Source organism: Somniosus microcephalus, chromosome 28, assembly GCF_052327205.1.
Source record: "Somniosus microcephalus isolate GS21.2 chromosome 28, FLI_Smic_1.0, whole genome shotgun sequence".
Taxonomy (NCBI): Eukaryota; Metazoa; Chordata; class Chondrichthyes; order Squaliformes; family Somniosidae; genus Somniosus; species Somniosus microcephalus.
Window position 1 is genome coordinate 12,932,363 of NC_141014.1, and position 9,446 is coordinate 12,941,808.

Genomic DNA, 9,446 nt, shown 5'->3' on the forward strand with positions numbered 1-9,446 from the left:
GCCCCAGTGGCCTAATGGATAAGGCACTGGCCTCCTAAGCCAGGGATTGTGGGTTCGAGTCCCATCTGGGGTGATGTATTTTTAAGATTGGCACTATGATATTGCCGTCAAGGCCCAGAATGTCAATGCAACCATCCAGAATAAACTTGTAGATGGTCAGGGCAGTGTTTGCAAGTTGACAGACATTCTGAAGGGATTTGGGAGGGCAGAATAACCGAGAGGTACGCTGGAGGTGTTAATGTGGAGAAGTGTTGTGTGGCAGAAAGCACTGGTGAAGTTGGAGGCCACCATAAGATCCAGAAATGGACATCGGCCCAGGAGAGTGAATTTCTGACCAGGAACCCAGACAGCAGCAAAATAAACCAGTGGGACAGTCACAGACACAGCAGCGATGGGGGATGGGCTGTAAACTAGACAAAGTTACCGTCAAACTGCAGCAACTGAATAGAAGATCTGAGTAGTCGAGTGGAGCAGTGTAGTATTGATGGCAGAGAAGGCCAGGAATTGGGAATCAAATTTGAGCAAAGTTCCAGGGCTCACTGATGAAAGCAAAGACCAGGCCGGGTCGCGGAATGGACACTGGGCACGGTATCTCCCGAAACATCTCCGCCTCGCTACCTCTCACTCCTTCTTTAAATGTTCCTCCAAACCTACCTCTTTGACCAAGGTTTAGGGCACCTGACCTAATCTCTCCTTATGTGGCTCGGTGTCAAATTTTGTTTGATAATGGCTCCTGTGAAGCACCTTGGGATATTTTACTAGGTTAAAGGTGCTATAATGTTATGTTCATTAATAACTAGTCATTTTTATTAAGAACAGCTAGCTTTTGCTAGACACTTTATTGAGCACATGTGGACTAGGCACAGTATCTGTAGAGGCCTCCATCTTGACTGCTGCCTTGTGGGTAGCCTAGTGCATTGTGGATAGCCCACTCTTATATACATACAGCACCACCTAGTGTACCATTCCAGAATGACAGGTCACTGATCATTACATCCCCCTTTCTTTGAGGTTAAACAAAATCAGTATCAATCAATATCAATCAATAACAACATAAACATCTTCAACAGTCAATGCATTTTCAATGTAGTTTTCTTTGTACTCAAAGATTAAGTCTATCAGGCTTTTTTACTTCACGTGTGGATCTTCTCAGCACAGGTAAGTCTGATGTGTTTTCATGAGAGCCTGTATGTGTATTTGTGTTTGATTGTTCTGGTGGTGAGTGACAAGATTCAGTTGTGGCATTGTCATCGATTTGCTCTTCGATAGTCTCTTGTGTTTTTAGGAGGGAACGGCGGTTCCTCCTGAGAATCTGTCCTTCCTCAGTTCTAACAGCGTATGACCTTGGTCCTACTTCCTCAAGAACTGTAGCTTTCCTGTTCCATGCATCTGGATCCTCAATCCTGACAACATCATCCCTTGTCAATGGTTTCAGAGTTTTGAATGACTTTTCAAAGTGTGATTTCTGTTTCAGCTTTAACAGTTGAAGTCTCTGTCTCAGTTCCTTACTCTGCTTTTCTTTTGCACAGCAGGGTAGCGTGGTACGCAACTTGCGACCCATTAGGAGCTCAGCAGGTGAAGAACCAGAGTCTAAAGGTGAGGCTCGGTAGCTCAGCAGGGCGAGATAAGGATCAGACTTGCTTTCTGTCGCTTTCTTCAGCAGCTGCTTGAGAACTTCAACACCTTTCTCTGCCTTACCATTCGACTGAGCATAGAAAGGACTGGATGTGATGTGTTGAAAGTCATAATGTGCTGCAAACTGTTGCCATTCCTTACAGTTGAAGCACGGACCATTGTCGCTAACGGCAATCCTGGGAATTCTATGTCTGGCGAAGATGGATTTCACATGCATTATGACACTGCTTGCTGTGGTGCTTGAGAGCAGCGCCATCTCAGGATAGTTAGAATAGTAGTCAATCACTATTAGATAGTCTTTACCATTTAAATGAAAAAGGTCCATACCAACTTTTTGCCATGGTGCTGTTGGTATGTCAGCTACTATCATTGGTTCCTTTGCTTGTTTGTTTTGGTGTTTCTGACATGTCTCACATTTGCCTATCATGTTCTCAATGTCCTTATTTATGCCAGGCCAATAAACAGTGTCTCTTGCTCTCCTTTTGCATTTTTCAATTACGAGGTGTCCCTCATGAATACTTTTGAGCATGCCTTGACGTAGAGCCTGTGGAATGACTATTCTGTTCTGTTTTAGTAATAGTCCACTTGCGACACTTAACTCTGACCTGATGTGATAGTACTTTGGACAGGAACCTTTTGGCCAACCATGATGAATGTTCTCTATTACTGTTTGTAATACTGTATCTTTTACTGTTTCTTCTGCTATTTGCTTTGATTTTGTGTCTGACACGGGCAGCGCAGCAGTGACCATACTCACATGAACATCCACGTCTTCTTCAGTACAGCTCACATGACTCATTGTGGGTGCTCGGGATAGTGCATCTGCTAACGCTATGTATTTGCCTGGTGTGTAGATCAGTTCAAAGTCATATCTTTGCAGCTTCATCATGAGTCGTTGAATCCTTGGAGACATCTCATTCAGGTTCTTTTTTATGATGGCAACCAATGGGCTGTGGTCTGTCTCAACTGTGAAGGTGGGAAGTCCATATATGTAGCCATGAAACTTTTCTAGTCCAACTACCAAGCCTAGACATTCCTTTTCAATCTGGGCGTATCGACACTCAGTATCAGTCATAGACCTGGAGGCATAGGCAACAGGCTTCCAATCTTCACCCTCTGCTTGTAGCAAGACCGCACCTAGGCCATCTTTTGATGCATCCGTTGACACTTTGATTCTTTTTGTTGGGTCAAAGAAGGTGAGTACAGGTGTGGTTGTCAGCACTGTTTTGAGGTTTATCCACTCTTGTTCATGTCTTTCTGTCCATGCGAACTCATTTGTTTTACGTAGCAGGTCTCGCAGACAGGCTGTCTTGGCTGACAAGTTAGGAATGAACTTTCCAATGAAGTTTATCATCCCCATGATGCATAGCACTCCTTTTTCGTCAGTGGGTCGGGGCATTTTGAGTATGGCGTTTGCTTTTTCCATATCTGGCTCTATTCCTTTACCAGATAGATTATCTCCTAGGAAAGTGACTTCCTGGACACCAAACTGACACTTGGCTTTGTTGAGCTTCAGTCCATTCCGGCGTATGCTCTGTAGCACTTTATTCAGTCTCTCATTGTGTTCTTTCAGTGTGGAGCCCCAGATGATGATATCATCAACATAGACCCGAACTCCTTCCAGACCTTCAATTATGTGTTCTATCGCTCTATGAAAGATTTCAGATGCAGATATTATCCCAAAAGGCATTCTGAGGAAACAATACCTGCCAAATGGTGTGTTGAAGGTACAGTATTTGGTGCTCTCTTCATCCAGTTTTAGTTGCCAAAATCCTTGTGATGCATCGAGCTTTGTAAAGTATCTGGCACCTGACATTTCACTGGTGATTTCTTCTTGCTTGGGAATCTGGTAGTGTTCACGTTTTATGTTTGCATTTAAGTCCTTTGGATCCATGCATATTCTTAGATCATTGTTCTTTTTCTTTGCACATACCATGGAGTTAACCCAGTCTGTTGGCTCTTCGACTTTCCTGATGACTCCTAGTGTGGTCATTCTGTCCAGTTCATTCTTGAGCCGGTCACGCAGGGGTGCTGGAACTCTTCGTGGAGCATGTACCACTGGCTGAGCATCTTCCTTTAGCTGGATCTTGTAAGTGAATGGTAGAACTCCAAATCCTTTGAACACATCCTGGAAATTATTTACTACAGAATCCACTGAGTCATCTGGTCTGCTTATGGCACAGTTTATACGGTATACTCTCTTGACCAGCTCTAAGTCCTCACAAGCTTTGTCACCCAGTAGTGAATGAAGTCCTTCATCCACAACAGAAAACATGAGATGATGCACTTTGTCTTTGACTGTCACTTTATGTCTGCATGCACCTAAGCTATCTATTTTCTGTCCATTATAGTCCTTCAGTAGTACTGACTTTTTCTGTATTTTGGGCTTTTCTTTCATGTTTTTAATGTCACTCATACTGATTAAATTTGCTTTTGCCCCAGTGTCCAGTTTCAATGTAACTAATGCTCCATTTATCTACAGTCGGATCATCCATTTGTCCTCTTTTACTGCATTAATTTTATGTTCAGCATTGTCCATATCTGAGGGCTGCACATTTTCTGTATCATTTTTGACATTGTCACATGACACTATTCATACAAAAAATGTCTCACTTAAATCAGTGTCCTCAATCACATTAACTCGTTGCCCTTTCTTTGTTTTTAGTTTTGAAAAGCATTGTTTGGCAAAGTGATTCTTTCCATTACACTTTGTGCACATTTTTCCAAACGCTGGGCATTTTCTTAACTGGTGTTTGTAACCATAGCGTTTACAATTAAAAATTTAATCCTCCGATTGCTTTTCATTTCTGTTCTGCCCACGTTTCTTCCCCTTGTAGGACACAGCACCGACAGCAGCATTATCACTCATTACAATCGCATCATTATTGATTTCACTGAAAGTCTTCGCATGCTTTCGAGCTAGCTCGCTGGCGTGGCATATTTTCACAGCAATTTCCAATGTTAGTTCGGTTTCTCTCAACAGACGTTCCCTGACCTTTTTTTTATCATGAATACCAAACATGATGGAACAGGGGATGTACCAGAGGACTGGAGAACAGCTAATGTAGTACCATTATACAAGAAGGGTAGCAGAGATAAACCAGGGAATTACAGGCCAGTGAGCCTAACATCTGTGGTAGGGAAATTATTGGAAAAAATTCTGAGGGACAAAATTAGTCTCCACTTGGAGAGGCAAGGATTAATCGGGGATAGTCAGCATGGCTTTGTCAAGGGTAAATCATGTCTGACAAATCTGATTGAATTTTTCGAGGGGGTGACTAGGGGGGTGGATGAGGGAAATGCTGTGGATGTGGTTTACATGGACTTCAGTAAAGCTTTTGACAAAGTCCCGCATAGGAGACTGGTCAAGAAGGTAAGAGCCCATGGGATCCAGGGTGCCTTGGCGCGTTGGATCCTAAACTGGCTGAGTGGCAGGAGGCAGAGGGTGATGGTCGAAGGTTGCTTTTGTGACTGGAAGCCTGTGTCCAGTGGGGTACCTCAGGGATCGGTGCTGGGTCCCTTGTTGTTTGTGATCTACATAAATGATTTGGATGAGAATGTAAAAGGTATGATCAGTAAGTTCACAGATGCCACGAAAATTGGTGGGGTGGTAAATTGCGAGGAGGAAAGCCTCAGGCTACAGGACGATATAAACGGGTTGGTCAGATGGGCAGAAAAGTGGCAAATGGAATTTAACCCTGAAAAGTGCGAGGTGATGCATTTTGGACGGACAAATAAGGCAAGGGAATACACAATGAGTGGTAGGACCCTAGGAAGTACAGAGGGTCAGAGGGACCTTGGTGTACATGTACATAGATCCCTGAAGGCAGCGGAACAGGTAGATAAGGTGGTTAAAAAGGCATATGGGATACTTGCCTTCATTAGCCGAGGCATAGAATATAAGAGTAGGGAGGTTATGATGGTACTGTACAAAACGCTGGTGAGGCCACAGCTGGAGTACTGTGTGCAGTTCTGGTCGCCTCACTATAGGAAGGATGTGATTGCTTTGGAGAGGGTGCAGAGAAGATTCACCAGGTTGTTACCTGGGATGGAGCGCCTCAGCTATGAAGAAAGACTAAACAGGCTGGGGTTGTTTTCCTTGGAGCAAAGAAGGCTGAGGGGGGACCTGATTGAGGTGTACAAAATGATGAGGGGCATAGATAGGGTAGATAAAGAGGAACTTTTCCCCTTAGTAGGGGGGTCAATAACAAGGGGGCATAGATTCAGGGTAAGGGGCAGGAGATTTAGAGGGGATTTGAGGAGGAACTTTTTCACCCAGAGGGTGGTTGGAATCTGGAACTCACTGCCTGAAAGGGTGGTAGAGGCAGGAACCCTCACAACATTCAAGAAGCATTTGGATGGGCACTTGAAATGCCATTGCATACAAGGCTATGGACCAAATGCTGGAAAATGGGATTAGACTGGACAGGGATGGATGGGCGGCGCAGAGACGATGGGCCGAAGGGCCTCTTTCTGTGCTGTAAAACTCTATGACTCTATGACTCTATGACACAATCTGGTCACGAATCATGGATGCTTTCAGCTCAGAGAAATTACATGTCTGTGCTTTCAGTTTCAGATCAGTTATAAAGCTATCAAAAGTCTCATTTTGCTGCTGTGTCTGAGAACAGAAGATGTACCTCTCATAGGTTTCATTCTTTTTGGGACAACAATGTGTATCAAACTTCTTTAGCACATCGTCTAATTTTCCTCTGTTCTCCTCTGGATTAAATACAAATGTATTAAATATCTCTATCGCCTGTGGACCTGCAACCATGAGCAGCAACGCTATTTTCCTTGCATCTGGCTTCATACCGAATCCGATGGGAGCAATGTAGAGTTCGAATTGTTGTTTAAAAGTCTGCCAATTGTAGTCGATATTTCCTGTGAGTTTCAAACGCTCTGGTGGCTTCAAATTCTCCATGTCGCGTTGCACAATATTCAGCAGATCTTACCAATCCTGGTACCATGTTATGTTCATTAATAACGAGTCATTTTTATTAAGAACAGCTAGCTTTTGCTAGACACTTTATTCAGTACATGTGGACTAGGCACAGTATCTGTAGAGGCCTCCATCTTGACTGCTGCCTTGTGGGTAGCCTAGTGCATCATGGGTAGCCCACTCTTATATACATACAGCACCACCTAGTGTACCATTCCAGAATGACAGCTTACTGATCATTACACTATATAAATGCAAGTTGTCATTGTAGAGGGCTCTGGTATGGCATGAGCAGTGACAGATATGATGGGTGAAAATAGCTCCTATCTGTGCTTAACTTTCGAAGACTCTGAAACTGTGAGGGAGATGTCACATTTCGGAGTGGTCAATTGTCCTCAGGCGGGTTACATTGTGTATTCAGCCCCAGTGGCCTAATGGATAAGGCACTGGCCTCTTAAGCCAGGGATTGTGGGTTCGATCCCTATCTGCGGTGATGTGTTCTCTAATGATTGATAAAACGGTGGTTTAGGTGGGGCGAGTGGTGGAAGGTGCTGCCAGGCGGGGAGACTGCATTAAAGAGGATTGTATTATCACCTGTCAGCCAAGAATCCATTACAGCCATATGGTCAATGTAATCATCCACAATAAGGAGGGAGAGAGAAGACGGGCCAGTTAGCCTGACATCAGCCCTGGCTTTGGGAGATGCGGCCGAAGAAGCCTTGGCAAGTTATTGCTGTGCATCTTGTAGATGGCACACGGTGTGCCGGTGGTAGAGGGAGTGAATGTTCAAGATGGTGGATGGGGTGCCAATCAAGCGGGCTGCTTTGTCCTGGGTGGTGTCAATCTTCTTGAGTGTTGTTGGAGCTGTACTCATCCAGGCCAGTGCAGAGTATTCCATCACACTCCTGACTTGTGCCTTGTAGATGGTGGAAAGGCTTTGGGGAGTCAGGAGGTGAGACACTCACTGCAGAATTCGGCGATGGTAATGCTGTTGAATATCAAGGGGTGGTGGTTAGACTCTCGTAAGTTGGAGATATTCAAGAATCAGAGGGCACAGATTTAAGGTGATTGGCAAAAGAACCAAAGGCGACATAAGAACATAAGAAATAGGAGCAGGAGTAGGCCACACGGCTGCTCGACCATTCAATAGGATCATGGCTGATCTGAATCTAGACTCACATCCACTTCCCTGCCCTCTCCCCGTAACCCCTAATTCCCTTATCTGCTAGGAAAATGTCTATCTCCATTTTAAATGTATTTAATGTTGCAGCTTCCACAGCTCTCTGGGGTAGCAAATTCCATAGATTTACTACCCTCTGAGTAAAGAAGTTTCTCCTCATCTCAGTTTTGAAAGGGCAGCCCCTTATTCTAAGATTATGCCCCCTAGTTCTAGTCTCACCCATCAGTGGAAAAAACGTTTTTACGCAGCGAATGGTTAAGATCTGGAATGCGCTGCCTGAAAGGGTGGTGGAGGCAGACTCAATCTTAACTTTCAACAGGGAGTTGGATAAGTATCTCAAGGAAAGAAAATGATGGAGGGAAGGTCATTGATGAAGCAGCTGCAGATGGTTGGATCTAGGACACTGCCCTGAGGAACTCCTGCAGCAATGTCCTGGGGCTGAGGTGATTGACCTCCAACAATCACAATCCAGAGTAACTGAGAGGTACGCTGGATGTATTTCCGTGGAAATGTTGGAGAATCGTTGTGGGGCAGAAAGCGGTGGTGAAGTTGGAGGCCAGCATAAGATGCGGAAACAGTGGAGAAATGGACGTTGGCCCAGGAGAGTGAATTTCTGGCCAGGACCCAGACAGCAGCAAAATAAACCAGTGGGACAGTCACAGACTCAGCAGGAAACAGCAGCGATGGTTGATGGGCTGTAAACTGGACAAAGTTACCTTCAAACTGCAGCAACTGAGTAGAAGATCAGAGTCACAGCAGCTGAGTCTTACAGTGTATTCCAGTGGAGCCCAGTGGAGCAGTGTAGTATTGATGGCGGAGAAGGCCAGGAATTGGGAATCAAATTTGAGCAAAGTTTCAGGGCTCACTGATGAAAACAAAGAGCGGGCAGGGTCGGGGAATGGAAAGTGGGCATGGTATCTCCCTAAACATCTCCGCCTCGCTGCCTCTCTCTCCTCCTTTAAATGTTCCTTAAAACCTACCCCTTTGACCAAGGTTTAGGACTCCTGTCCTAATATCTCATGTGGCTCGGTGTCAAATTCTATTTGATAATCGCTCCTGTGAAGCGCCTTGGGACATTTTACTATGTTAACGGCGTTATATAAATGCAAGTTGTTGTTGTAGGTGGCTCTGGTATGGCGCGAGCAGTGACAGATTTGATGGGTGAAAATAGCTCCCATCTCTGCTGAACTTTCGAAGACTCTGAAACGGAGGCAGATGTCACATTTCAGAGCGGTCAATTGCCCTCAGGCGGGTTACATTGTGTATTCAGCTCCAGTGGCCTAATGGATAAGGCACTGGCCTCCTAAGCCAGGGATTGTGGGTTTGAGTCCCATCTGGGGTGATGTGTTTTTAATGATTGACACAACAGCGGTTTAGGCGGGGCAAGTGGTGGAAGGTGCTGCCAGGCGGGGAGGCTGCATTAAGGAGGATTGTATTATCACCTGTAGCCAAGATTCCATCAAGGCCGTAAGGTCAGTGCAATCATCCACAATAAGGAGGGAGAGAGAAGACAGGCCAGTTAGCCTGACATCAGTCATCGGGAAAATGTTGGAATCCATTATTAAGGGAGTGGTAACAATGCACTCAGAAAATCATATGATTAGGTTTTTGTGAAAGGGAAATTGTGTTTAACACATTTATTGGAGTATTTTGAGGATGTAACTTGCGGGGTAGATAAATGGGAACCAG

The 9,446-nt window shown here is 44.8% G+C and overlaps 2 non-coding genes across 2 annotated transcripts; both read left to right on the forward strand.

Annotated features, from left to right (window-relative positions):
• On the forward strand, nucleotides 1-73 carry trnar-ccu (transfer RNA arginine (anticodon CCU)). The gene has a single exon. It is a non-coding gene; the product is annotated as a tRNA-Arg (tRNA).
• An 8,953-nt stretch (nucleotides 74-9,026) lies between these two features.
• Nucleotides 9,027-9,099, forward strand: trnar-ccu (transfer RNA arginine (anticodon CCU)). The gene has a single exon. It is a non-coding gene; the product is annotated as a tRNA-Arg (tRNA).
• The last annotated feature ends 347 nt before the right edge of the window (nucleotides 9,100-9,446 follow it).